Genomic DNA, 27,795 nt, shown 5'->3' on the forward strand with positions numbered 1-27,795 from the left:
ACACAAATTAGTCTCACCTAGATACCCCTTTACAGTTCAGTTTAAACTGAGTCAGATCATAATTATCCGGTCTAGAGAAATATAAATCTCACATCTTCCCTGCTCTATAATCTTATTTACTTCCAATTTCATTCTTTATCAATCTATTTCAACAATTTTCTTCCCACAGTTACCTTGAAAATATAAAGATAAGAAATGCATTAGAATCTTCATCTGGTGTTTCATAGGCATTACTAATAGATGTGTTTACCTTGTAAAAAGTACACTGACTATGATTCCAAGGACATTCTTCCCATTCTCTGAAGACTCATTTGATGAATGTGATGTCACTAAGACCATGAGCCACATTATGAAAGAGGGCCTTATAGCTGGGAAATTCAGCCTTTTTGGCTGAATTATAAATTATTTTAAATATACTCTTCACTAAGAAAACCGTTTACACAGTTAGTGTGCAGTAGGCAGCACTTGTCAGTGTTTTGCAAGTGAAGAAAGTAGTGAGAGAAAAATGAGAGTGCTTTAAAAAGCAAAAGTAAGGTGACAGTGAATTTCACAAGTCAATTTGACATGGGCCATGGGCTACCCAGATATCTAAGTAATCATTATTTCTGAGTGTGTTTATGAGAGTGTTTTCAGGAGGTGGGCTTGTGCATTGGTGGTCTGAGAACAGACAATGTCTGCCGACAGTGACAGTATGCTCCAGCCAGTCTTCAAATCTGTTGTGAGGCAAATAGGACAAAAAGATGAAGAAATGTTGAATTCTGACCTCCCTCTCTTCCCTTCTCCATTATTGCCTCCATTCCCCCACCTCCCCTTCTATTCCCTCTCCTCTTCCTATCCTCGGAAAAAGACTTATACTACCAAGGGAAATTCTGGTTTTCTTTTTTCTATTATAAAAATTTATTATGTTTCTTCTGTGTATATGTTTGTGTCTGTATTTGTGTACACAAGAAGGTGTCCATAGAGACCAGAAACGAGCACTGAACCCATGGAGATAGAGTTACAGTCATGCTTTCAACATGGGAAGCCAACTCCAGTTCTCTGCAAAAGCAACAAGTATCCTTACCCACTGAACTATGTCTCCAGCCCTGAAACCCTAGTTTTCAAGACTTTAGAATCAGACTTCAAGTTATATCACTGGCTCCCCCATATCTCTAGCCGGTAGAAGCAGACCTTGCAACTCCTCTCCTATATGGTCAGATGAACCAATTCCTTTTTTAAGATTTATTCAATACCTGTTTGTTCACATATATGCTATAGAATCCTTACTAACACATATGATATTAATATACACATTATGGCTGACAAGACATCTCAGTGGTTAAAGGTCCTTGCTTTGCCAGCCTTCACAAGCCTGTGAGTTAGGACTCTGGAGCCCAGGTAAAGGTGGAAGGAGAGAGCCAAGCCCATGTAGTTAGGACTTCTACATGTATACTGAGGAACTCAATACCTACACATACATCATGAACACACATAGAGTAATAAGTACAGTTTAAAAATACAAACATTATTAAACAAAGGCCTACATTGGGGTCACGTTTAGTAGGCCAAGTAATCCTTACTCAGTAAGATTAAGAAGCAACAAATGCTGGATAAACACCTTCCTAAATGCACGTTTAGGAAGCCAGGGAAATTATGTTCTGTTTCACATCTGGCTTTTGTTCACTGGATGCATCAGGAGAGTTCTCAGGCTATTGTTTTGAACATCAAGGGCTCATTTACACACATCTCTAACCTTAATTTTCTGATTTTTCTCCAGGGATGAGTGAATTGTCTCAGGGATGAGGAACATCTGTGAACACAGAAGGAGTAGGAACCTCACTTTCAACATTCTGGGACAATTTCTCTCCCTTTGCAATTTTATCTAAGACCAAGGTCAAGCAAGGAAACCAGCAGGTGTGATTCTTCCTCTCTGATCAACTCACTTTGTTTTTCTATTTTTATACTCTCTTGAGCACTGCATAATTAACTTGTATAATGGCTCTAAAACTACTAGGCAAATAGATATAACAAGCTCCTGTCCTTGCTGATAGAGAAAAATATAATGACTATCAGATTTACTCCAAGGAAATATGCCAATGCTAATGAGCACTGGTAGAAATATCAGTCTATGGCTTCGCAGACGCTAAGCCAGCATTGACCACCTCCTCTCGGCTTTCTGAGAAATGATGGCTGTGGTGGAGAAGCAGCAAGCTGCTTCAGGCATTCTCGGGAAGTTCAGAGGAAGTCTATACAATCTGTAAAGATCATGACTGACACAAGGCGCCCTGAGTCCGACCCTGCACACTCCTACTGAAGCAGAAACACCAGGGCAAGATCCAATCAAGCCTTTCATTCAACCAACTTCAATCTACAACCTGTCAGAACTGGTTTAGCACTTTGAAGGCAACTATTGCAAAATATTTCAAGAGTTCCCTCAAAGCAAGGGTCAAAGAAATTACAGACTCACCCGTGATCTGTCCTCTTTCCTCACCCTACCAGGGCAACAAGGTGTCCTTCCTATTCCAAAGCAGCAGTATTTCTGTGAACTTACTGTTCTAGTTTGATTCCTGTTGCTGTGACAAAACACTCTGACAAAAAATAATATAGGGGAAAAGGGAAGTCTATTTCCATTTACAGGTCACAGTCCACTATTGAGAGAGAGTAGGAATTTGAAGCAGAACCATGGTAGAATGCTGCTTAATCTCTCTCACAAGCTCATGTTTAGTTAGTTCTCTTATATGGCCCATGACCCTCTGCCTAGGGAATGGTAATGCCCATAGTGGGCTTTACCCTCCTATATTAGTTAATAGCCAAGAAAACCCTCACAGACATGCAGTCTGTGAGGTCTGATTTGGGTAATCCCTCAAAGGAAATTCTCTTCTCAGATGACTCTAGACTACTCAAGTAGACAAAGCAACTAGGACACTTCCTGATCCAGTTATTCACTTTATTTTCTTCCTTAGCAGTGGTCACTCTCATACATGTTACACATCTTAAAATCAGGTGGTAAGCTTTAAAAACACATTCTTAATTCTCACCCACAAGAATTTTTATAGTATTTTTATTGATTATTTCGGAATTACACAACATGAACCCCAATCACACTTACTTCCCAGTCCTTCTAGGTCTTCCCCATGACCCTTCTGACTCATCCCCCCCCCAAAAAAAAAGAAGAAAAGTCTAATTTGTGTTCCCCATATACTCACTGGAGCATGGTCAAGTTCCCAGTGGCCAGCCCCTTAAAGAAAACTGAGTCCTTTACTTCCCCCACACACACCCCCACCAGAAGCCATCAATTGTGGAGAGCTACATGTACTTCAGCATCGTTATCACGATTTTTAAGAGTTCTCTTCGATGGCTTTCTATCTAGGCTGTTACTTTTTAGACTAGGAGGATTGGGTGGGGCCAGGGGTTGTCACAGATCTCTTCTATGTCCATATTTCTCAACTCCGATTCTGCAGTCATGATTACCACTGCAAAAAGTAGCTTCCTTGTCTTTATAGTCAGCTGGAGCACAGACCATGGACTTGCACATTGCTTTAGGAGGCAGCACAGACTAGATATCCTCATGGCCTTCAGTGGTAATCCAAGCCACTGACATCAACACAGGCCCCTCTGCAGTAGGACCATGGGCCCAGACATGGCCTTTGGCAGCAAAACAGATTACAGACATCGATATGGCCCCAGATAGCAGGGCAGACCACTTGCTTCAGCATGGCCCCTAGCTGCAGTAGGACCACAGACCCAGACCTAACTCTCGGCAGCAGCATAAACCATGAACATCGATATGGCCTCAGGTGGCAATGCAGACCACTCATATCACAACATGGACATGAGCATGGCCTTCAGTGCTCGGCCACCGACATCAACACAGCTCCCAGCTGCTTTAGGAACACGAACACCCACATAAGCCTCAGGCTTCTACACGGGCTGGGGCCGCAGACCATGGATACCAAAGTGACCTCCAGGGGCAGAAAGAACCATAGAGGTCTTTTGAGGAGGTTCAATCCAGAAAATGAACCATTCATCTCAGACAGGATTGCTCAGAATCAGTGTGATCATGTAGCTGGGCAGAATGTTTAGGGATTGAGTCAGAGTGCCAGCTGCAGGCTGCTGCACACCACCTTGTCCTTAGTGCGCCAGTCCTGTGACTCCCCTGGCACACTGTTAAGCTTGTAGGCTGTGGGCCTTACGGCTGCGTTGAGCTCTCTGTCTCCCAGCAGGACAAGCAGCACAGGCCAAAGCTGCTGTGGCTACATTTTGGAGGCCAGCTCTCCAGTAGGCCTAGTGTGTCAAGCCTATTCAGTAATGACCTGTTTCTGCCGGAGCTCCAGGCCACACATCCCCTGTCCTAGGTGCTAGAAGCCCGATGGCTCATCGGGCAGACTCTTTGTGCTTGAAGCCTGCTGGCTGAGACACGGTCAACAAAGTGTCTGCCAGCTCTCTTCTGATGTCTTTCTTTCTAATTTCATCAGTTCACTTTTTAGAAGCATCTCTCCATAAGAGGTTAGTTCTTAGTTCTTCCAGAGCTATTGCGGGCTCTGCAGACTCCTTTTCCTCTCTTCAGAGCATCCATGGGTCTCTCAGACTTCGGTTCTACAGCAGGTCCTCGCAGCCGCCGCCATCTTTGTTTTCTCCCATATCTGTGCACTCTTACTTAAGGGTATTCCAGTCAGTAGCTACTTTGTCTCATATCTAAACTTCAAGAAGGTGGTATCGTTACCTCTTTCAACTGAATAAAAAAGTCTCAGAAGCCTGTGCTCTTTCAGAATAAATGAATGGCTGTGCTCTATGTTGTCTCCCAGGCACAATCCTCTCTCCCAACTTGGAAACCCAGTCAACATCAAGGTGAGTGGGGTAAAGACAGAAAGAAGGAGGAGCTTTGAGAAGATCATCATTTCCTAAAGAGCAGATGTGGTGATATTTTGTTTGTGCTCTAACAAATAAAGCTTGCTTGGAAATTTTAGTGCAGAACTAGTCACTAGTTAACCATAGAGGCCAGGCAGTGGTGGCACACACCTTTAATCCCAGCACTTGGGAGGAGAAAGCTGGAAGTCTCAGAGTCCTTAAATACTCTCCTTGGGTTATGTTTTGAAGTCTCCATGACTTGACACTGTCACTTTGTCACTTGCAAGTGGGAGAAACACAATCTAGCTCCTTCAAAGGGTAACAGAATATAGACATGAAACAACAAAGAGACCTAAGTACAGTTGGAGCTCAGAAACACATAGAAACAGGGCCATGGGTCGTCGGAGGCACTCCGTCATTGACTTGTGGATTTCTCAGCCTATGTATGTTCTCTCTGACCCACACCTACTTGGAAATATGACTACCTGCTTCTTTACTTCATATCTCACTACTGAGTCACACCTAACACTCTAGTTTTTCCCTTGCTTCACGTTACTGCATGTTAGGGAATGAGTATGATTGGCTAGTTCAGAAGTCTATTCTTTAATCCTAATCTTCTATGGCCATATCAGAGTCCACAAGGAAACATCTATTTCATTCAAACTCCTTGATTGTAGTATGCCAATGAACACTTGTAAAATAGGGGTTTTTCTGTGACCACAGTCCCCAAGACAGAAAAAGGGGTCAGGGATTGATGCTACCTGACAGAACAATGGGCATTTCCTCCATAGGATCACCAGTCACAGCCCCACCATGGCCCAGTCAATACTGTGTATTCTAGTGGATTATCTTCTTTGGTCCATTAGAGAAGCTATGACAATGATAACTTAAACCTAGTAGTTTCTAAACAGCATATCTTTCTCTCAGTTTTAAGGCCAGGAAGTCTAAGATCCAGGTGCTACAAGCAGATCAGGGGTCCAAGGAGGGCTCTCTCTGTAAGTCACAGACTGGGTGTCACATAGTAGAAGAGGGCAAAGAGCTTCTGCAGGCCTATTTCCAGGTCTTAACTCCATCCATGAGTGTGAAACCCTAGTGACCTAATCACATTCTGAATACCCCACCTCCTAGTACCATCACACTGGGGCTTTTCAGCTGGTAAGCTTTACAGAGACATGCAATCAGATCACAGCATATACATTGACCTTAAAGTGCCAGAAATGGTTCTGGTCAAAGCCCAAGACAGAGACCATTGGCCCTGATAAATTAAGGGAGTTAGACTAAAAGCTTGCAATGGCTGGTATCTAAATATCTCAATATTATTTAATCACTGTTAATCCATCCTGCTAATTACCTCTGAAGGTAACTAGAACATTATATATAGGACTGAGGCAACTATTAATCAATGTAATTATTTCCTAGGAGGTTTATATAGACAGTTACATATGATCTGTGTTCTTCCTCTGCATGCACATGTAGTAGGACAGGCCCATAGGGTCAAGAAAATTGCCTCAAACCAGTTACCAAGGTACACACATAATGTACTTCCTTATGAGCCAACCTGAAGCCTGCCTAAGGGCCTAGCAACAGGTGCTGTCAGAGTTCCTGATTGTACCCAGCCAATGAGGGATGACCATACAATGCCACCAGATTGCAAAACAGATTGGGTGCTGGGAGGAGGGTATATAAGGCCTTCCTCATTTTTAAATAAATGAGTTTGTTGTTTGCCTTCAACTGACTTCTGGTATCTGTGCCATTAACACTGCACCTTCTCATCCTCTTCCCTGAGGAAGCCGTTAGGATCCAGCAACATGCACTAAAACGGTATGGGCCTGTGTCTTCTGCCCATGCTATTGGGTCATATGCCCCTTGCTCTGGGGCAGACACTTCAGACTAAGAGTAACCAGGATTGAATTTAATTATCATCATGTCCTTAAAACTTTATGAACCTGAAAGAAGTGGCCCTGACATTAACACAATCTTCCTTCAGAACTTACGTGGATATATTTGGTCCATGAAAGTTGAATAGACTTACAAAATATGTACCTATTATTAGATAAAAAAAAATGTGTCACAAAATAAATGATATTCATATGCAATTCCACCAACACATACTCTCACATGAAAACATACAAACCTCTCTCTGTGTGTGTATTTCACAATAACTGAATTAAGTGATTTTTGAATTAGCTTGGAAGAAAACACTTTCTAAACAGAAGCTTTGAGAATTATTTTACTTGCTTTTAATGTCCCCACAATACTAGTAGAGCAGAAGCAGCATCAAGCACACAGCAGGCATGAGTGCAATCATACTTTAAGGTGACATTGCTTAAGCATTGTTCTGAAGTACAGCATGCTAGCGAGGTGGCCTGTCCCCAAAGGCTTTGTGTTTGAGTCAGCTCAGCACTACTACCAATGTCACTGACAAGATGTGTCAAGACCAAGTGAAAACTCAGAAGAATCCAGCTCTGCAGAACACTTCACACTTGTTAGTCCTTTTCGCTTCTCATCTCACATGATCTTCGTCTTTGTTCTCTTATATGTTTTTTAACACTTAGTGGTAACCTGCTGCTCTATGACACACACTTTGAGAAATGTAACCTTAATGTGTAAAAGCTAGTGCAGGGAAATACAAGAAAGAGGTTTGTTTTGTTTTGTTTTTCAAGACTATGAGCTCCAAGGGGTCAAGGATTTTTGTGTTTGATTTACTGGTTATATCTCCAGAGGCTATAGTAATGGCCAGACACTGAAAATGGTCAGTAAATTTCTGATGTGAGATGGATGGAGGGAGGAGAAAATGTCTGGATCATTTGGCTAACCTTGTAGACACTGGTCCCGTTAACTTAGAAGAGGGAGATTTTAGTCTATTATTTGACAGGTCACAGTTGAAGCAACAGTGGGAAAGTCAAATAGGAATTTCCAGATGGGTGGATAGGACTTAAGTCAACCTCAACATCTAGGCAGCAGCATTATTTTAGAAGCCATCAAGGCAGGGTTAGTATCTGCCTTAGTCTGTTCCAGCTGCAATATTGAACATATCATAGATTGAATGCTTTAAATAACACACATTTATTTATCATAATTCTAGAGGCTGAAAGTCCAAGAACAGGATGCCAGCATGTCTGGGTCCTAATGTGGAGTCCGGCTCTGCCATCTACTCATCATGTCTTCCCTTGAGGGAAATAGCAAAGGCACTCTCTGGAGTCTCTTCTATAAAGTCAATAATCCCATTCATAAAGGTTGGGATGCTGTAACTTAGTCATACTCTAAAGCCCCACACCACCAATGTGTAACATAGTGACACAAGGGATTTGGTCTCAATGTGTGAATTTGGAGGGACACAATTTTTTAATATGTAGCAATGTCCAAAGTTTTAGAAGATAGATCATCCAGAAGAAAAAAACAGAGCATAGAGATATGTCTGAAGAAATCTTTTGTTTGCCTAGTAGCTATCTCTATGCAAAGGAAGTTCATCTTTGCTTTCTACGTTTTCCATTACTAACTTCCATTTCCCATTCCAACCTCTGCCTCTCATTCCTTGTCTTCCTTTGCCTGACCAAGAAAAGGACATACAACCATCTTGCCATATTATGTAGAAATCTAAACAAACATTTGTGGTTATAAGACCTGGAGCACCAACACATACAGACTTTACCCAGAAATCTATATTCTGTTTGATGTGAGTGGTTAATAGGAGTAGCTTAAGTAAATACCACTAGTGATAATATGGTTTTGCTTTATGCAACCCTCCACAGGATATTTTCAAAGACATCATCTAATTAATTATCACATCTACTCTGTACCCAACATCATTAGCTCCCAGAGGACAAAATTACAGGTCAACAGCTCTCCCCTCAAGTTGTTCAGTCAAAAAGTTGTAAGAATAGAAACGAAAGGCAATTTGTGGTCTCTTCTCTAAGTAACCAATAAATAGCCACTCAGTATTTATATCCCAGAAACTTTGGAATCAAAGAAATGCAAGGAAGGTCCAACCATTGTAGAATCCTGTCTTGAAAGCAGGACAGAGAAGGATGAGTTTTTAACACAGTAAGTCAGAACTCCCCCTTGACAATCTGAGTGGCGTGATGGAGTTGGAAAGCAATGTCCAGCATTTTACCATGTTAGCATTCAGATTCAAAACAGCTGCTTTCATGTGGGGGCTTAACCAGAATTAGATAAACATCATAACATAATAGTTTCAAATTGGTGAACAAACAAATCAAGGGCTTTAGCACACAAACAGAACTGTGAATAATAAACAGTCATTTGAAGCTAGCCTGTGATTCTTGCTTAAATGAAGTTTTCCAAAAGGTTTCTAGTCTGGAATTTTTTTTATGTTCAGAAGCACAAATCTCTTAGAACAGTAAAATCATGTTAATGAAGACAGAAGTATAGTAAATTTAGTGAAGAGAACCAATGCTATAATCATCTTCTATAAACAGCAAGCTCTGTGGGTCTGGAATATTTTAGTTCATACCACCAATATTGTAGCATGAACAAGAAAGAATAAATATTCTGTGGTGACTTCAACTTGGGTTTAGAAAACTATTTTCACATGTAACTGTGAGCTTAAACAAATTACTTAGCCTCTCTGAATACCATTATGCAATGCAACCTTATTCAAGATGTTTTTTAGAACTATACAAATCTGTCAAGACCTGAGAGGGGGGAAAACAGAATATTTTGAGACAAAGGTAGAATATTGAAGTCAATCTATCGAATACAAGAAAGCACAAAAAAGGAAGGCATCTTAATGAAAAAGCTAAAAAATTTTCCTGGAATTCAGACTTTTAATTTTTTTCCCCTTTTGATGCAATAAGATGAGAAATTATCTTTTAACTCTCATCCAAGGGAAAAGTGAAGCAATACATAATAATTTACTGATAAACAGTTTGCCCTGCATCACAAGGTTACTGTTTTAAATCAAACATTGGCATTAATAAAACCATGTTAAGTTCCTCTTGTGCTCCATTGTTGTGCTGGCCCTGTAGCATATTGAAATGTCAGCTTGTCCCAGACCTTGAAGGAAATGTACAACCCCACCTCCTTCCAAATGTTAGCTGAACTGAGCAAAACTCCTTTATTTCTAAGTACATAATCAATTATTGATATTGTTTTCTTTTCTTTTTTTTAAATTTTTCGAGACAAGGTTTCTCTATGTAGCTTTGTGCCTTTCCTGGAACTGGCTCTGTAGACTAGGCTGGCCTCAAACTCACAGAGATCCACCTGACTCTGCCTCCCGAGTGCTGGGATTAAAGGCATGCTCCACCACTGCCTGGCTGGTAATGTTTTCAAATGCAGAAAATATATAGCAGAACAAATAAAATGTCTTGATGGCCCATTGAAACATGCAACTCTTAGACATATAAAATGACCAACTTGAAAATTGTACATCAAAAAAAAAAAAAACTTTTCCTTTTGAGTGACAAAAAGTATGAAGAAATTAATTACTTGACCACAAGCAGGAATAACTTGTTACACAGAAGCATTTGGACAGTAATAGCAACAACTAGTCATGTTTGAAGATGTGATGGCTGTTCTTGATTGTCAACTTGACTACATTTCGAAATAACTAAAATCCAAGCCAATGAGTGCACCTATAAGAAATTTCTCTTGATTGATTTATTTAAAAATGAGAAGACTTATCTCAATTCTTGGCCACACCTTCTTTGGTAGCCTATATAAGAACTTGGAAAAGGGAAGCTTGCTCTCTCTGGCTTGCTCTCACTATCTCTGGCCAGTTCATTCCTTCACTGGTGTTAGAGCCTACTTCTTTGGAATTCCAGAGTATACTAAAGACCAGCTGAGACATCCAGACTCATGAACTCAATAACTACTGGATTGTGTGTGTGTGTGTGTGTGTGTGCGTGTGTGTGTGTACAGAGAGACAGAGATTTAGAGATTCAGTCTATCAGTTCCATTTCTCTAGAGAACCCTAACAAGAGAGGAGGAAAGAAATGACTGCAGGTGCAGAGGTGGCTTCCACTCAACAGTCTAAATGAGAAGCAACTGGAATCCAAAACTACAGAATATCCAGCTGCAATGTTAGAGACTCACTATAGCGACTTGAGCAAGTCTCACATTCTTTGTCATAATTAAGTCATTTAAAATGGAAGTGAAGTTGTGTGAACACCAAAACCAGGAAAAGCACTACAGAAAGCATGAATACAAGCACCTTACTGGATGAGACAGAACTGATGGTCATTGCTGTCCAGGAAGCGATGAGATGATGTTTAGGATTTGTCCTAGTCAGGGTTTCTATTGCTGCAATGAAACACCATGACTGAAAAGTAAGTTGGGGTGGAAAGGGTTTATTTGACTTATGCTTCCAGATTATACTTCATCATTGGAGGAAGTCAGAACAGGAACTCAAGGAGGGCTGTTGCAGGAGCTGATGCAGAGGCCATGGAGGGGAGCTGCTTACTAGCTTGTTCCCCATGGCTTGCTCAGCCTGCTTTCTTACAGAACCCAGAATCATCAGCCCAGGCATGGCACCACCCACTATGGTTTAGGCCCTCCCCCATTAATCACTACTTGAGAAAATGCCTTACAGTTGGATCTCATGGAGGCATTTCCTCAACTGAGGCTCCTTCCTCTCTGATAACTCTAGCTTATGTCAAGTTGACACATAAAACCAGCCAGTATAGGACTGTATCACTGAGTATTATTTTTACAAAATGTTTAAGGACTGTTCCATAGACTAATAATGCCAATTTATTGGAAAGAGAGATTCCTCAGGTAACAAAATATGTTTTTAATGGCCATCAAGTATCCATTTGGATTAAAGAATAAGAAGTGAAGGCATGTGGTACCAAATAAGAAAAAATACTTCTATAATTAAGTCAAGCAACACTTCAAAGGTCTCAGGAGTGATAGCTGACTTCCTCCACTGAGCTATTATAAACATACATAGTCATTTTTCTCCCCAGGAAATTAACCCCTTCCAGGGCAGCCTGGAATCCAGAACCAGAACTCCTGCAATTTTATATGAAAACATATCAACAGACCCCCTTCTAGACTGCATTGCCTTACTAGTCACTCTTTAGGCATGCGATTCCTCACACCATGAACTCCTTGACTTCACTGCTCTATTCAGTCATGAGAGATCATCCTACTTGTATAACTCCAGCAACAGGGCAGAATTTACATACTGGAGAGTATTCAAAGTAAGCCCAAGGATGGCAATGTGCAGTTCCTCACTTGTATGGTGGGTAACCAGCAGAGTATGTTGTGCTCAGAGAACTCTCCTCTCAGTCCTGTGGTTCTTCATCAGTGCTATCCCAGGTAACTATGCCATACTCTCTCTTTCTCCAAGTCTCTAATAGCTACCTATTATATCATCACACAATGCCAATGTTTTGCAGTGCCCCTGGAGAGGTGATTACAAGAATTCTATCACTGTCACTTAGAAGGTGTAGTCTTCTCCACAGTGGTTGATAAATGTACCACTTTACAGGATCTACATGGAAACGTTTAAACGTCCAGTTCATCAGGAGCTAACAGCAGGAAACATAATGATGGCCAAATGGGTAGCTTAGGCATCTCTATCAGCACACTTGAGAGCTTGGGGAACCTCTCAGGATGTCATCATTGTGCATTTTCTCCCACATAAGAATCAGCTGAGAATCAGTTGTGGCAAATCAAATCTTCAGCATCAAATTGTAGAAACTCCTATGTTAAAATAAACTTTCAAATCTTTAATTAAGTCAAAGTAAGGATTATTTTAAATTACCATCTCTCCAGCAAAGTTTTTAAATTAAACATAGGTGCATATATATGTATACACACATATACTTTCTCTCTCTCTCTCTCTCTCTCACACACACACACACACACAAACACACACACACACACATATACACAACACACACACAGTTATGAAATTGTAGATGTGCCAAAAGAAACAGTTTTCTTGGCAATTGGACATAAAGAATTCATCTTGAAAAGTGTACCTATAGAAAGTAAAATTATAAGTGATGTAGATAGCATCAGTGTGATCCTGTGTATTGCCTCATAAATTGTAAACAGAAATATGAAGAGAAAATGGTAAGATTATTTCCTAGCAAGCTAAATGTGCAAACGTCAGAAACAAATGAAGATGTGACTAACCACATGGTGAATCAGTGCATGCAAGGATGCTGTATGGAAACAGCTGGGGTAAGCTAAATCACGTGAGTCCAGGATGGACTCTTCCATTGAGGGCCACTTCTCTCCAAAATTTGCAGTAAAAATGTAAAAAGCTGTGAAACAAAGTTGAAGCGACAGCTCCTGAAGCCAGATCCTTGAGAATGCAGGCGATTGGACAAGCAATTAAAACGTTTATAGTTTTGACTCATCCCAATTTTAACTATGTGAAGATAGAAAAGGGACGGCTTTCTAATATGTGGATTCTGCACGCTTAGGAATCTTAGTCACAGAGAAATCCTTAAAATCTTGGGTAGGGGATAAGGAAGTGGTTTCAGTTGTTTTCACCTTTATTTCTGACTTGAAGTTTTGAATCGAACATCAAGGTCAGCATCCCAAATATTTCATTTTTAGTAGATTAATTTATATTAAATCATAACATATTAGACAGCAATACTTCAAACAACTTTTCTGATTTAAAAAAAAAAAGCCTAGATAAACGAGTAGTACAATGCAATATGAATATTGTCATGTACAGGCCATGACAACAGAGACAAATTTTGAACATACTGAATGCTCTACAACACATAATATAACTTTCTCTCCTTTTTTTAAATATTGGACTGTCACAGCTTTTTATCCATTGAAACTTTTATAAATGTATACAATATATCTTTCTATTTTGTTTGTTTGGTTTTGGGAGACAGGTTTTCTCGGTGTTGTCTTGGCTGTCCTGAAACACTCTGTAGACCAAGTTGGCCTCAGACTCACAGATCCACATTCCTCTGTTGGGATTAAAGGTGTGTGTTGCCACCACCCGGTGATGTATACAGTATATCTTAATCATACCCCCACTCCCTCCCTTCGCTACCCCAGCCCTCTCCTTCCCAATATATCTCCCTTTCTACTTCAAGGCCCCACCCCTGGCTGAGGAGCTAATGAGTGCTGCAGGAGGGAGAGACACTTTTCTTAGAGGGAATTGCAGTTGAACATTCCCCGTGCACCCGTGGCTAACCCCACAGCCATGCTTATGCGTATGGGCAGCATTCATTGGTCTTAGTCGGTTATAAATCTTTTCCTTCTTAACGCAGAAACAAACCTGCAATATGTGCTTCATTTACTCCGAAGATTATGGGGACTTCAGTATTTGAAAGGCAAGTGTGACTTTTATGCACTTTTTGGTGCTCATTCCATGGATTGCAAGCCAAAAAACATAGAACATTTTCAAACAAAAAAACAAAAAGTTGTCACTATGAATGTAGCAATCACTCACTCTGATACTTGATAGAAGCATAGCAATTACAGAGAAAACTGGAAGCATGCCTATTGACTGGTAAAAGTCATCTATCAGAGGAAATAAGTAGGAAAAAATTTCAATTGCTATTCTTATTCACACCCACTAAGGTGAAGACCCCTTTGGTAAATAAGCCAATGTTTTTCCTCTGCCTCTCAAAACTGCCTCCCAGAAATCAAAAGAGAAGGAAAATGTAGTTGTTTTGTTTTTACTCTTTTGGCTCCTTTGCTCTTTGAGTCTTTTATGGGGCCCACCACCCAGCTCCCAAGTAAATACATGGAAACTTACTCTTTCTTATTTATGAATGCCTGGTCTTAGCTTGGCTTACAGCTTTTATTAATTTGAATTATCTCATCTACCTTTTGCCTCTGAACTTTTGTCTTTATCCTATATACCTTTCTCTACCTCTTTTTTTTTTTTTTGAATTTTTTTTTTTTTTTTTTTTTTTGTTTTGTTTTTTTTGTTTTTCGAGACAGGGTTTCTCTGTGTAGCTTTGCGCCTTTCCTGGAACTCACTTGGTAGTCCAGGCTGGCCTCGAACTCACAGAGATCCGCCTGGCTCTGCCTCCCGAGTGCTGGGATTAAAGGCGTGCGCCACCACCGCCCGGCTCTTTCTCTACCTCTTACTCCATGGCTTGCTGCGTAGCTGGGTGGCTGGCCCCTGGTGTCCTCCTCTCCTCCTCCTCTTCCTCTTGTTCCTTGATTCTTCCTTCCCAGATTTCTCCTCCTGTTTATTCTTTCTGCCTGCCATTCCCACCTATTTTTTCTTCTGCCCAGCTATTTACCATTCAGCTCTTTTTTAGACCAATCAGGTGTTTTAGACAGGCAAAATAACACAGCTTCACAGAGTTAAACAAATGCAGCATAAAAGATTGCAACACATCTTAAAATAATATTCTACAACAAGAAAGATCTATGGAGAAGCCAATGAATTGTACAGCCCTTAGAAAATGATTCTTCAGTCCCAACAGTGATTCTTTAGGCTTTCTGGATTTCACAGAACAGAGATCCAAGAGCAACAAATGATAGTGGCCTCAGTGCATGAGCAGCAGCTGAGACATTGAAAACTGAGTCTTAACCTTTCAGAACAAGGATAATAGCAACAGCCAATTCAGATGGGAAGCAGTTTTCCAAATAGGATAAAAACCAAGGGGGAAGCAATGCACATTAGAACAGACAGCACACAGGAGAGAATTTATATGTCTTTGAGAGGTGGGGTTTGGGAAGAAGAGTATGTGTTTGTATGTGTTCATGTATGTGCAGGAGCATGTATACTTGTTCAAGGGCATATGCACATATGTGCATTTGTGTGTGGACCACAGAGATCAGCCTTAGGTATTGTTCCTCAGGTGCTACCCCGTTATTTGGGGGTATAGGGTCTCTCATTGGCCTGGAGTTCAGTGAGTAGGCTGCTCACTGCCAGGTTCCAAGAATACACCACCATGACCAGTATTTTTAACATGAGTTTTAGGAATCAAACCCAGGTCCCAAGCTTGTATGACAAGCGCTTTTCTTATTGAACTACCATCCTAGCCTGGAATCTGTAGGTTTTTTGTTTGTGTTTTTTTTTTTTTGAGAAACAGTAAATAAATAACTTTTGGAAGTCAGTAACAGCTACCAAAATAGGATAATGCCATGCCACCAACTCAGATGCCCTAATGTGTTAAAGCACTTACTGCAGTCACATGGAAACTAGGGGATGACTAGTAAATATGAATTCTTTCCACAGAAAGATCAAAGACTAATTGAAAGCTGGCACATCTTAAGGAGAGTTTATTCAGCCTGTATTCATTTCTTATTATTGTTATATTTACTGAAATCAAACTTTCAAAGGAAGATCCTGGAAGAAAGATGTATTTTTCTCACAGCCTCACAATGTAAAGTACATATAATCCAAAGCCCATTGCTGATTAAGAAGACATTCTAGCAAAAGGAAGTAATGTGCAGATGCTGCTGAGGATGCTACCTGCCAAAGAACCCTCTGGATTCTTAGGCTGCAATATCACAAAGGTGAGCATTCCTCAGCTCATTCATCCATTTATTCAACAGGATATATTTCATGCATACTCATGGCTGGCTAGTGTAAAATGGACAGAAGGAGTACAGAGCACATAATGAGATAATATATGTTAAAATCCTTTTGAAAAGTACCAAATGCCACAGAAATGCCAAAGTTGATAGTGATGATAATGCAATCATGGGCTATTGGGGAAAAGTTCTTTAAATAAAGGAAAATCGTTTCTGACTATGAAAGTATAGAAAAGCAATCACTTGTTATTATAATTTTTAAGATTTTTCAACTAGGTAGTAAGAGATTCTGTACAAGGACTCCTTTTCCATTTCAAATCAGTTAATATGGGATTATAAAGGGATGTTTTGTTTGAATAAGAAAGAGACAACAAGAAAACGTATCTTGGTGTAGAGAAGCCTTAATTAGAATCATCTACCTGAACACTTTCACACATCACTCAAAAGAGACATCAGGGTAAAGTATTCCTATTTACAGACACTCCCCAACTTCTACACTCTGCCATCAATCAGGGCTTATGAGGCCATTGCATCAAAATTGACAAATAAGTATAATTATCAAAGATAAAAGGGAAGTACAAGGGGAAACCCATAGAACCAAGGTTGTGAGAGGATGGGTTCCAGTGGAAAAACATGTTTGCATATGAACTCAGTGTTACTACCCATGCTGTCTGCTCTCAGTTGGTTTAGGTGAATGATTGTTTTGACAGGTGTCAAAATGTTTTGAAATGCTTAAAACCTGCCATTGAAATAAAAGTTTCTTGTGGAGAAGTGTATGTCCTGGTGTTTATGAAGTAAACGTTGCCATTGGAGGAATTAATGCAAATCAGTATATTTGCTTTGGAAAGAAGAACAGAAAGCACCATTAAGAAAGGGTGATCCTTACATGTGTCTGAAGCTAGAGTGTCTTCTTGTTGAGCAATGTGAAAAGATCTGTCTTACGATACAGCACCCACCAGAGCTGGGCAGTATATGTGTCCTTCAAATATAAGAAGCTTAATGCAAAGATGGGCTGGGAGGACTGGCTTTGCACTACCTGGAGTCACAAATAGCAGACTGGGTTACTGTCTAATAAACAGCTTTTTTCCCTGAGTAGAACTACAATGATTCTCTTACAATCATTAGGCTGCTGAGCTAATAAAATGTGACCAGTGAGTAGTAGTGGAGAGCAGAGGAATCATGCCTGAAAAATGCTACACATGTGTGTGTGTGTGGGGGGGGGGGACGGGCGCAAAGGCTATATAGCATGAACCACAAAATTAGGGATGTGTTGTGTGTGTCCTGAGGAGATATATAACATCTACTCATCCCAGGTAAGGAACCACTGGCAGACCAAAGCACGATGCGGCCAAAGTCCAATTTGGTAAACCAATGAGTTTTACTGGGGTTACATCCAGAGGTTAATCAGTTTACCTGCTCTCTGCTTCTTCCAGGGAGCTTAGCTTGCCTAAGAGGGAAGCTCAGCAGTCTTCGGTGCTTACATACTTAACATGCCTGGGACATGGAATGATCTGAAGAATCTGGTCAATTTCAAGAACTTCTGAATCTATATTAAGTTCTTCGCTTCCCTAAGACGGACCTTTTCACCTCCCCTTAGGACAGCCTATTGTTCCTCCCTGTGTATTAACAAGCTTCTCTCCAGGTTGGGCAGTTTTGTCTCAGAAGAAACTGACAGGAAAACTGTATATGTAGCCATGCAGATCCTCATCCAGGTGTGTGTTTTGTCCTCCAAGTATTGGGATACCACAAAAGTTTTCCAGCATAAATGAAGTTAAGGTAGAAATGAAGAGAAGGATTTTATTTTAAAGTTCTCTTTGGCTGCATGGTAGAGAAATGGCCCCAAATGAACCCTGAGCAAATGACCTTTTGTGGAACAGAAGTCAGATGAGATACGTCAAGCCATAGAAGTGATAGATAGGACTTATGCAGTGATTCTCAACCTTCTCAATGTGGTCCTTTAGTACAGCTCCTCATGTTGTGGTGACCCCTACCATAAAGCTATTTTGTTGCTACCTTATGACTGTAACTTTGGTACTGTTATGAATCATAATGTAAATATCTGTTATGCAGGATATCTGATATTTGATCCCCAAAGGGTCATGACCCTCATTGAGAACTACTGACTTAGAAGGTGGCAGGCAAAATGGACATTATATGGAACTATTTTTAAATATTTTAATAAGTACACAATATAGATTTAAAAACTTTTGTCTTCTCATATTTTGAAGGACTGGCTAACAACCAGGTCACCTCTCTCTTGAAGAACTGAGAACTAAGAATACTTGGGACTCAAACACTAAGCACTGTACAGTTTTCCTAACCATCTCAAAGTCAGACACCAAATGATCAAAACAATTCTTAACAATGACATATCCAAACTCGCTTGTTCTAAGACATGGGCCCTGTCTCTCCAGTTCATGGATAACACAACAGATGCCCCTGCCCATGGTGTACCCTTACTTCTGCTGTCTGAAAATCCTGGTGCTTCCTCACTTGGTCCCATATGCTATGAGATGCTGTGTTCTCTCTTGAGAATCATGAGTAGACTATAACTATTTTGTAGATCACATTCTTATTGCTCTCTTGGTCTGCATCTGGTCCTACCAAACCTCCCCAAGGAAGTATAGTTGCAATAGTACAACCTCATTAAACTCCAAAAGGAAAATCTGAATTCACTCAAGTCTCAGACCAAATTACTAGATGTTAGAGGCAAGGATGATACTGTGACGATGTTGCTAAAATGTAGGCAGAAGGTTTTCTCCTGCCTACCTGTTCCCAAATAACCAGCAGCTGCTTCCCAAATTATCACACAGAGGCTAATATCAATTATAAATCCTCGGCCAGTAGCTCAGGCTTATTACTAACTAGCTCTTACTCTTAAATTAACCCATAATTCTTATCTATGTTTAGCCACGTGGCTTGGTATCTTTTCTCAGTGTGGCATTCTCATCTTGCTTCCTCTGCGCCTGGCTGGTGACTCCTGACTCCGCCCTCCTTCTTCCCAGCATTCTCAGTTTGGCTTTCTCGCTTAACTTCCTGCCCAACTATCAGTCAATCAGAGTTTTATTAAACCAATTTGAATGACAAATCTTTACATTGTACAAGAGGATTATTCCATAGCACTAAAATATTTAGTCACTCAGAGACAAAGCATGATGAAAAATCACAAAGTAGAGAACAAAATATTATAATATCTTTTTCTACCAAATTTGCAGACAAGTAGCAGAATTGTTTGATCTAATTTTGATTTCATTTTTCTTCCTGCCTATCATCTGGCAGAGATAATAAAGAACAATGAACTATTACATGCTCAAAAATCATGCATAGAAAAATGTGAAAAAATAAAAGAACTATTTAATCTTAAAATTAGATAAGTAATAATTGTATTTTGTGAATAACTAGCATAATGGCTTTATTCCTGCCCATAACATACCTTTAGTAAATGTTTACTTGAGTGAATGAAAGAACTGACTGGGTTCTTTCAAATGCAAAAGTCATTAAATTAATAGTGATTATAGGAAGGAAAGTTTGCACAATAGAAGTAATTTTAAAATACATTCAAAAAATAAAACATTTCCTTTGATGTGCATTCATCTGTGTTCAGATTTTAACCCACCATATTCATCCATATACATGCATGAATGTTTGCAGACAATATAATCACACACTCCTCAGAGCTAACATTATATATGTTCATCTCTGGTTCCCTTTAATGAACAGATAATAGTGTTAACATGAGCCATATGGAAAAAAAACATTTCTCATAGGGCATTTAGCCTTGCTTCGTTATTGTCACGGACTCCCTCTTGTCATTCTGCATGTCCATGTCTCTAGTCATAAGCAAGTCTGGCTGAAGGGTGTGAACAGCAGGGGGCTATGGAGATGCATCGCAGGGTAAGACCACTTGCTATAAAAGCTTGAGGACTTGAGTCTGAATCTCCAGCATCCACAGCTAAGCCATGCATGCCCCAGCACTGGGACATGGACACAAGTAGATCCTAGGAACTCACTGGCCAGCTAGCCTACCCCAAATGACAAGCTTCAGATTCAGTGAGCATCTCAAGGGAGTAAAGAGGAATGACAGAAGAAGACACATTGGGATCTTCTCTGGCATCTACATACATATGCATGGGTACATACACACACACACACACACACACACACACACACACACACACACACACATACACACACGGATAGATAATCACTCTACTAAGAAGTTACAAAACATCTGAGTTCATCCCTAATCATAACAGTGGCATCACCACACAAAGGGAACTCCTGTTACCCAGCTCTCAGACTCTACCCTAGAACCTTCTGACTGAACCCTTTCAACCACTGAAAGATTTCTCATTGTGCTTCAGATGAGCCTTCCATCATGTAACCACCCCCAGGCCTTTGTAGTTTTGTTGTTTACTACTTTGAAGCCCCATTTCTACTGTCCCATCTTAGTCATCCTGGTCTCTCTATGATCCCTAAGAATTCTAAGCCCCACTTTGTCTTCCTGTGTTCTATCTCTTTTACCCAGAAATACAGAATCCCTGCTTCTAGGTCAAAACATTGCATAATTAGGGATTTAATACTAAGTCCCTTGAGTAGTTGAAAGTAGAGATAGATAGATCTCCACCACCACAACCCCAGTGTGTGTGTGTGTGTGTGTGTGTGTGTGTGTGTGTGATACATGCTGCAAGCATATTCCAGAGACTCAGCAGAATCTTAGTATTTGTTAAACAACATTTTTGTGAATGGACACGTCATCATAAAATCACTGTTTGTGTGAGGTATGTCTTCTTGGGTCTTCTTTCAGGTCTCAGTTTTGAATGTTTGTCCAATTCAGAAAACACCCTCTGCCCATGCTTGTTCTCGCCACACCTTGTGCTTCTCGCTCTCTCCCGTTAAGCACTCCAGCTTTGCCTCGATTGCCAGTGCATATCCAGTGTCCCTGGGATCCCTCTGCTGCTCTCCTCACCTCATCATTCTCTGCGTAACTTTGTCGTAGACTTATCAAACATCATTCTCTTGAGTTTCCTCCCAAGCATAATTTTAGATACTTACAGCCCAGCAATATAACTCTCACAGGAGTACTTTGTGACCTCTCATATATATCAATGGCTCTTAATAAAGCTCTTAAAAGTCAATGTAAGTATGTTCTTTTTCACCATCTGTCAATACTAAAATATAAACACATCCTGAAACATAACATAAAACTTAAATCACTGCTTTCTAATAAAATTTTCCTTTACTTGTAAAGAAATAGCACAAAGGGCCCTAGATTAACCTCAACAGCCAATCACATGCAGCTAAGTTCACTGACCCATTCAGGTGCCAAAATTGTCCATCAGTAACTACCAGAGATTGAAATTTTACTTAAATGGTTAAAGAAATAAGTGATTCTTTCTCTGCTTCCAAAGATCACATCATCTTTACCCCTACCACACAAGCTGTTATATGCCTGAATTAATTTCAAGGGATTTTTTTCTTTTTTCCTCATTAAAAGTACATAGAATTTTTCTAAAATTCATGGCCTGGACTATCCACACACACACACACACAAAAAAAAAAATCTTTGCAAAAAATAAAAAAACAAAGCTCAAATGTGTTTTGAACAAAAATACGACTGTAGCTCTCCTGCAAGATGTTAAGGGAAGCTTCACCTGAGAGTCTCCTGGGTGACTCCAGCTAAAGGCTTTGGCATAAGAGGATGTAAAATAACAGGAAATGAAACTTCAGGAAGTGGAAGCAGCTCAGGTCACCAGGAAAGACAGTTGGAAATGCTTCTTCTTATATAAAAGTCCCATTAAAAGTTTTCTTTAATGTATATATCTGTTCTGTCTGCATGTAGGTCAGTGTTCATGTGGTTCCCCAAAGAACAGAACTGGAGTTACAGACAGTTATGAGCCACCGTGTGGGTGCTGGGACCTGAACTTGTGCCCTCTGGAAGATCAGCAAGTGCTCTTCATTGAACCAGCTCTCCAGACCTAAGGGTTCTAATCCCTAGTCTATCCTTTTCCTATGTGATCCATCAAACTGGTATAAAGAGCACACATGACAGCCGGGCAGTGGTGGTGATGTCTTTAATCCCAGCACTCGGGAGCCAGAGGCAGACAGATCTCTGTGAGTTTGAGGCCAGCCTGGGCTACAGAGTGAGTTCTAGGAATGGCGCCAAAGCTACACGGAGAAACCCTGTCTCAAAAAAACAAAACAAAACAAAAAAGCACACATCACATGTGCATTTAAACTGGGAAGGGAGTTGCAGAATTCTAAATCCAACTCTCAGGAGAATGAGGCTTGAAGATCAAGAGTTTAAGACCAGCCTTAGTTACACAGTGACATTGTGCTCCAAAACAAAAAAATAAGAAAGATTAAAGTCGAGCTATAGATTGCAGGGGTTGCTTTCCCTTCCCCAACACTACCTGCAACCCTTTTATATGGGGAAGGAGTCAGCTCGGCTCTTTCTCCTTCCCTTCAATGTTATTTGTGATTTGCCTAGTCTGTGTCCCTAAATCTAATAATAACTAAAGCAGATGGAAAGTTAAGAGAAGTTGTGATTATTAAAGCTAGAAACAAGAAAACACACAAACTACAAAGCAGTCCAGTGTTTCATGTGAGAAAGGATAAAGGAGGCAGAACATAAATGAAACAAGCTATGGTGTATGGAAATTCCTAATGCGAATTAAACACTGGGCAGGGCTGGAGGGATAGCTCAGCCGTTAAAGGCTAGGCTCACAACCAAAAATATAAACACTGGGCAAACTGAGGGACCATACCAACACTTAACGAAGGGCTAGGGACATCTACTCAGGAAACAACCATGTTAGAGCCAAGCTGGATAAACATGTCACATCATTGAAAAGCGTCTTTTCAAAGGTCTTCTGCTTCTTGAGGTTTAAACAAACACACTTTTAAGCCAAAGGCTCCTTATATAATTTCATGTGGTTAGTAACCATTTGGTTTGCCCTGCAAAGCAAAGGCACTATCTATGCATGAGTATGGTAACTAATTGGAATGTTCCAACCAAAAATGTGGTGATAGACAACCCCCATCTCCAGGCAACAGTGACGGAGAGACTTCCAGGCACATGTTGAAATTTGATCTCACATTTTCTTTTATGGATACAAATTGCCAGTAGCTTTAATGTTGAGAGATTAAAAAAATCAGTTGATTGGTTTTTTAGGAGCAAAATAATAAGCCTGTTCAAAAATCTCAGCAGCATTTATTCTCCTGTGTTCGTTGGCTTTAAGTATGGTGTTTGTGGAATTGGTTCAGTGAGATGAAAACTGGGACATGACTGTTCTCTGCATTTAGAAGATTGTAGACTCCAGTTTTAAACACAGGGTCTTTTCTTCATGAGGCAACAAATCAAGGCTCTGTGAATGAAACCTGAGCTGGCAGGGTTCAGAAGCACCAGGGAGCACCTCAGGGTCCAGGCCTCCCCATTCTTCAACCTCTTGATGCAATCTTACACAATACTAGTGTTGAAGATATATTTAGTTAACAGGGAAATCAAGCCACAAAATGAAAGTGTACATTTTCATTCAAGCTACCGGAAGCCTTGATCCAGGATATCTGTGCTTTAGGAAGCCTCTGTGCCATCAGTTACAAGAAGTCTTAGCTTTATGAATTAAAAAGCCACAGGGGCACCTGTGACAGGAAGAAATGTGCCCTTTCTACCTGGACAGACAGCAGCTGAGAGCCAGACAGGGACCTGCACATTAAAACTGAAATGGGAAGGGCAGGATCAAGACACTGCTAGACACAAACTAGTACCCAAGTAGAATCAATAGAAACTCTATGAATTACAAGCCAAAGTGGTCCATTCTCAAAGTGGGTAGAAATCAATGAATCAGTAAGAATGAAGATCCAGCAATTTGATATGGGGATTTTTGTTTCTTTTTTGTTTGGATTTTTATTTTGAGATGGGGTTTCCTATGATCCAGGCTGACCTTGAATTCAGCTGAGGCTGGCCTTGAACTTATGACTTTCTTGCAGCTATCTTCAAAGTTCTGGAATTATAAGTGTATAACAAACACCACTCCTGACTTCCTTATTTGAGTATAGATTGGTTGTATGTTGAATGTGGGGATGCCCTGGACATGCATAATGTTAGGATTATTCAGTGTAAATATTTGTATTATTAAAGTTCTGTTTTCCCAAAACAGGATTTCAGGGTGTGTGTGTGTGTGTGTGTGTGTGTGTGTGTGTGTGTGTGTGTGTGTTGGATTAAATGTAATCTTTTTTAAAGTACCATGCTTTTGGATATGTGGCCTTCCACTGGAGTGTGGTGGACCTATCAGGGTTTTCACCCTTAAAGAAAATAGACTCTTCTCTCCCAGTAACTATCAGTTACCAATAACGCCTCAGGGAGGGCTGGGACTTTGTGCCCATCTCTCTTCTCCATATGCATTGTATGAAATCCAAATTAATTAAAATTGCAATAAAAATACTATGCTTTGTTATGTTTTTGTTTTTGTTTTGTTTTTAAAGGAAGCTCATTGAAGCACACTATCTCTGGAGACTTGGGCTTATTGTTATTAATGTGACTAGTCCCAGTTTTAACACTGATATGATCATGTATCACCGAAATCTGTGCCCACCAGGCCCACTTCCCATGCAGCCCCATCCAGGACATTCAGCTCCCCTGGACTGGGAGACTATGTGGTCCCACAGCTGCTCCATAGTTCTGTGACTCGATATTTGGTTCCCATTGTGACTCATGCCTAGGGGGAAAAAAAACGGGATAATTGTTTGTTCATTTGATTGTTTGTTTGTTTTGTTTCACTTGGCTTCTTTGAGAAGAGATCTCATCACATAGTCCAGGGTGACCTCTAACTCTCCATCGTCCTTTCTTGTCTGAGTCACTACCCTGAGCAATTCTGTCAGGTTTTTCTCCTGTTCCTGGGTGCTGTCTCTTGCCTCTGGCTTCACTGGTGCTTGAATCCCTGTGAAAAAGCCTGGAGGGTGGCACAGATTTCTTGCACCAGAGGCTGATTGCTGGGCTACGGTGACCAGACACTCTTATTCACTTTGAGATCTCAGACTAATGAGAAATTCTGACTCAAAAATTAAAGTGGGTGAGGCAGCACTTAGTAACAATACTCCACAACAGTGTTCTCTGCTCTTCATTCTCATGCTCCTAACACACAAACACACAGAGTGGGAGGAACTCCAGATAAATCTTCAAGCTATATCCATGTAGTTATGAAAACATCAGTAAGTTGAGTTTAATTCATGGCAATAATAGTTTTTATCCAAAAATACCTTTCCAACAGACTAAAACTATACCTGAACATAGTCCAGTAGTACCATGATTTGATCAGTTTGTATTGTTTTCATATACTGGAATATCACACAGTACCTAAGTATATACAATTGCTACATCTTAATATGTGAAAATAGGTTTAAACCAAGATGCCCAGCCTAGCCCAATTTGCTCCTGGTGAGCTAGCAGCAGTCTAAGGGAGAACTAAACTAAAAATATTACTAGTAAATATTAGTAGAAGGAATAATATATTGCCTAAGCAACCAGTTTGTTATCTTTAAAAATCTAATTCTCTCCCAACATATAAAGTCATATTGATGGTTTTGTGAACAGTTATAGTGGTAACTGTTGTTGTCAGGGGTTGGTAGCAAAAAAAATTATCTTCAATATTTTAGTTAGGTCTGCTTGGCTTATGCAAAATTGCCTCCATTATATAGGACACAGTTTCACAGTGAAAGGGGTTATGCTGCTAGTGCCCTGCTTCCCAAGCCTCTGAATTTCATAATCAAATGTGTATAAGTAGACCATCATTGCATCTTAACAATGTTATTTCCATTAAGTTATTTGAATTCATTGAACATCCCCACCATGTAGGTCCTAGGGATGTAATTCAGATCTTCAGTGTTAACAGCAAGTACCTTTACCTGCTGAACCATGTCACTGGCCCAACAAGTTCTTTTCTTGATTCATGAGTGCTAGGAATGGTAACACAAGCCTGCATGCAATCCCAGAATGTGTGAAGTAAAGGCAGGAGGATCATTTTAGCTTAAGCCCAGCCTGGGATATATAGTGACGCCCTGCCTCAAAAAAAAATTTTTTTAATACAAGAACTGTTTACTTATAAAATACTAGCACTGCTTAGGATAATCTACAACTGTGACTCAAGAGTTATTTTTTTAATATGAAAAATGTCACTCTGAAAAATAAAGTCAAAGAACTATATAGGGAGGTACAGGAGTCTGTGTTCAACATGCACACAGCAGAACTCACACTTGACTGTTTTCATAATTCCTGGTTCTTTCAGTTAGCCATGTTTAAAATGTCACCATTCCTTTGTTGTTGCTGCTCTGAATCTGGCCTCATACAGCTGAGGTTGGCTGGAACTCACTACGGAGCCCAGGCAAAGCTCAAGCTCACACTCGTCTACCTGCCTCTGCCTCCTGGACGCTGAGTTTACAGGTTTCAGGCCATATACTACACACAAACCTTTTCTTTTTATTGGTCTAAGTCACTCATTAATTTATTTACAAATTCATGCCTTTAATGCTGCTGCTTCCAATTCTCCCAAATGTCTCTGGATCATCAGGTAGATGTGTTTTATCCTGTAATATCTATATTATCCTGTTTTTTGAATGCTTGGAGGAAAGTACTCTAGGGAAAAGCCTAAAAGTTTCTGTATAAAATTAAATGAGCACCTACCTTGTGACCCTGAACTTTTACCCCCTACAGATTTACTGAAAAGAAACAGAAATTTATATGCAAAAAGATCGATTGGAGTGGGATTGAATGTGGGGAATTGAACAAGAAAAGTGTGAAAGAAAAACCTTGATTATTACACAGGATACATTTGTCAAAATTTATCAAATGATGCAGTTAGAGCTTGCTAATTTAACTAAATGTAAATTTTAATTTTAAAAAGAAACCATAGATATTTTAGTTTACAATGCAAATACAAAACATGTACAAAATTAAACAGTGTATGTGTTTTATGCTATGTATATAAAAAGAATGTACTCTGAATCATTTGGATATAAAGAGTATTAATACCTGCAACTCAGCCTAAAACAATCTGAAAATAAGATAAATTGATAAATGAGAACACATTTTACAGCAAATATAAAAAAAATTTGCAACAGTAAAATTTTAGCTAGTCTATGTAAAGTTTTCTGTGCTTAAAAATTATAAAAATGAAATATTTGGAGTAAGATTTTTTCTTTCTATGTGATCTTGTTCTTTTTTTGTGCTTTAATTCCAATTTTTCCATCTTCAAGATAAAGCTGATCCTATAAGTTCTATCCAGACCATAGTTATGTGAGCTAATTCAGCTCTTTACATCTCATTTCCATACTCAGGCCAACATAATCTTTCATATCCCTGGTGTAATAGCCAAATAAATCTTAGCTTCCATTTTCATTGAGAAGTAGCCAAGGATTCCTAACTGTGCTGGTGCCCCATCTCCTACCCAAGAATGGCCCTAAAGCCCAAAGACTTGGTTACCAAGGTTACAAGAGTCTCCTGATTTATGTTATCATTCACTCAGCCTTATA

Source organism: Peromyscus eremicus, chromosome 2 (assembly GCF_949786415.1).
Source record: "Peromyscus eremicus chromosome 2, PerEre_H2_v1, whole genome shotgun sequence".
Classification (NCBI taxonomy): Eukaryota; Metazoa; Chordata; class Mammalia; order Rodentia; family Cricetidae; genus Peromyscus; species Peromyscus eremicus.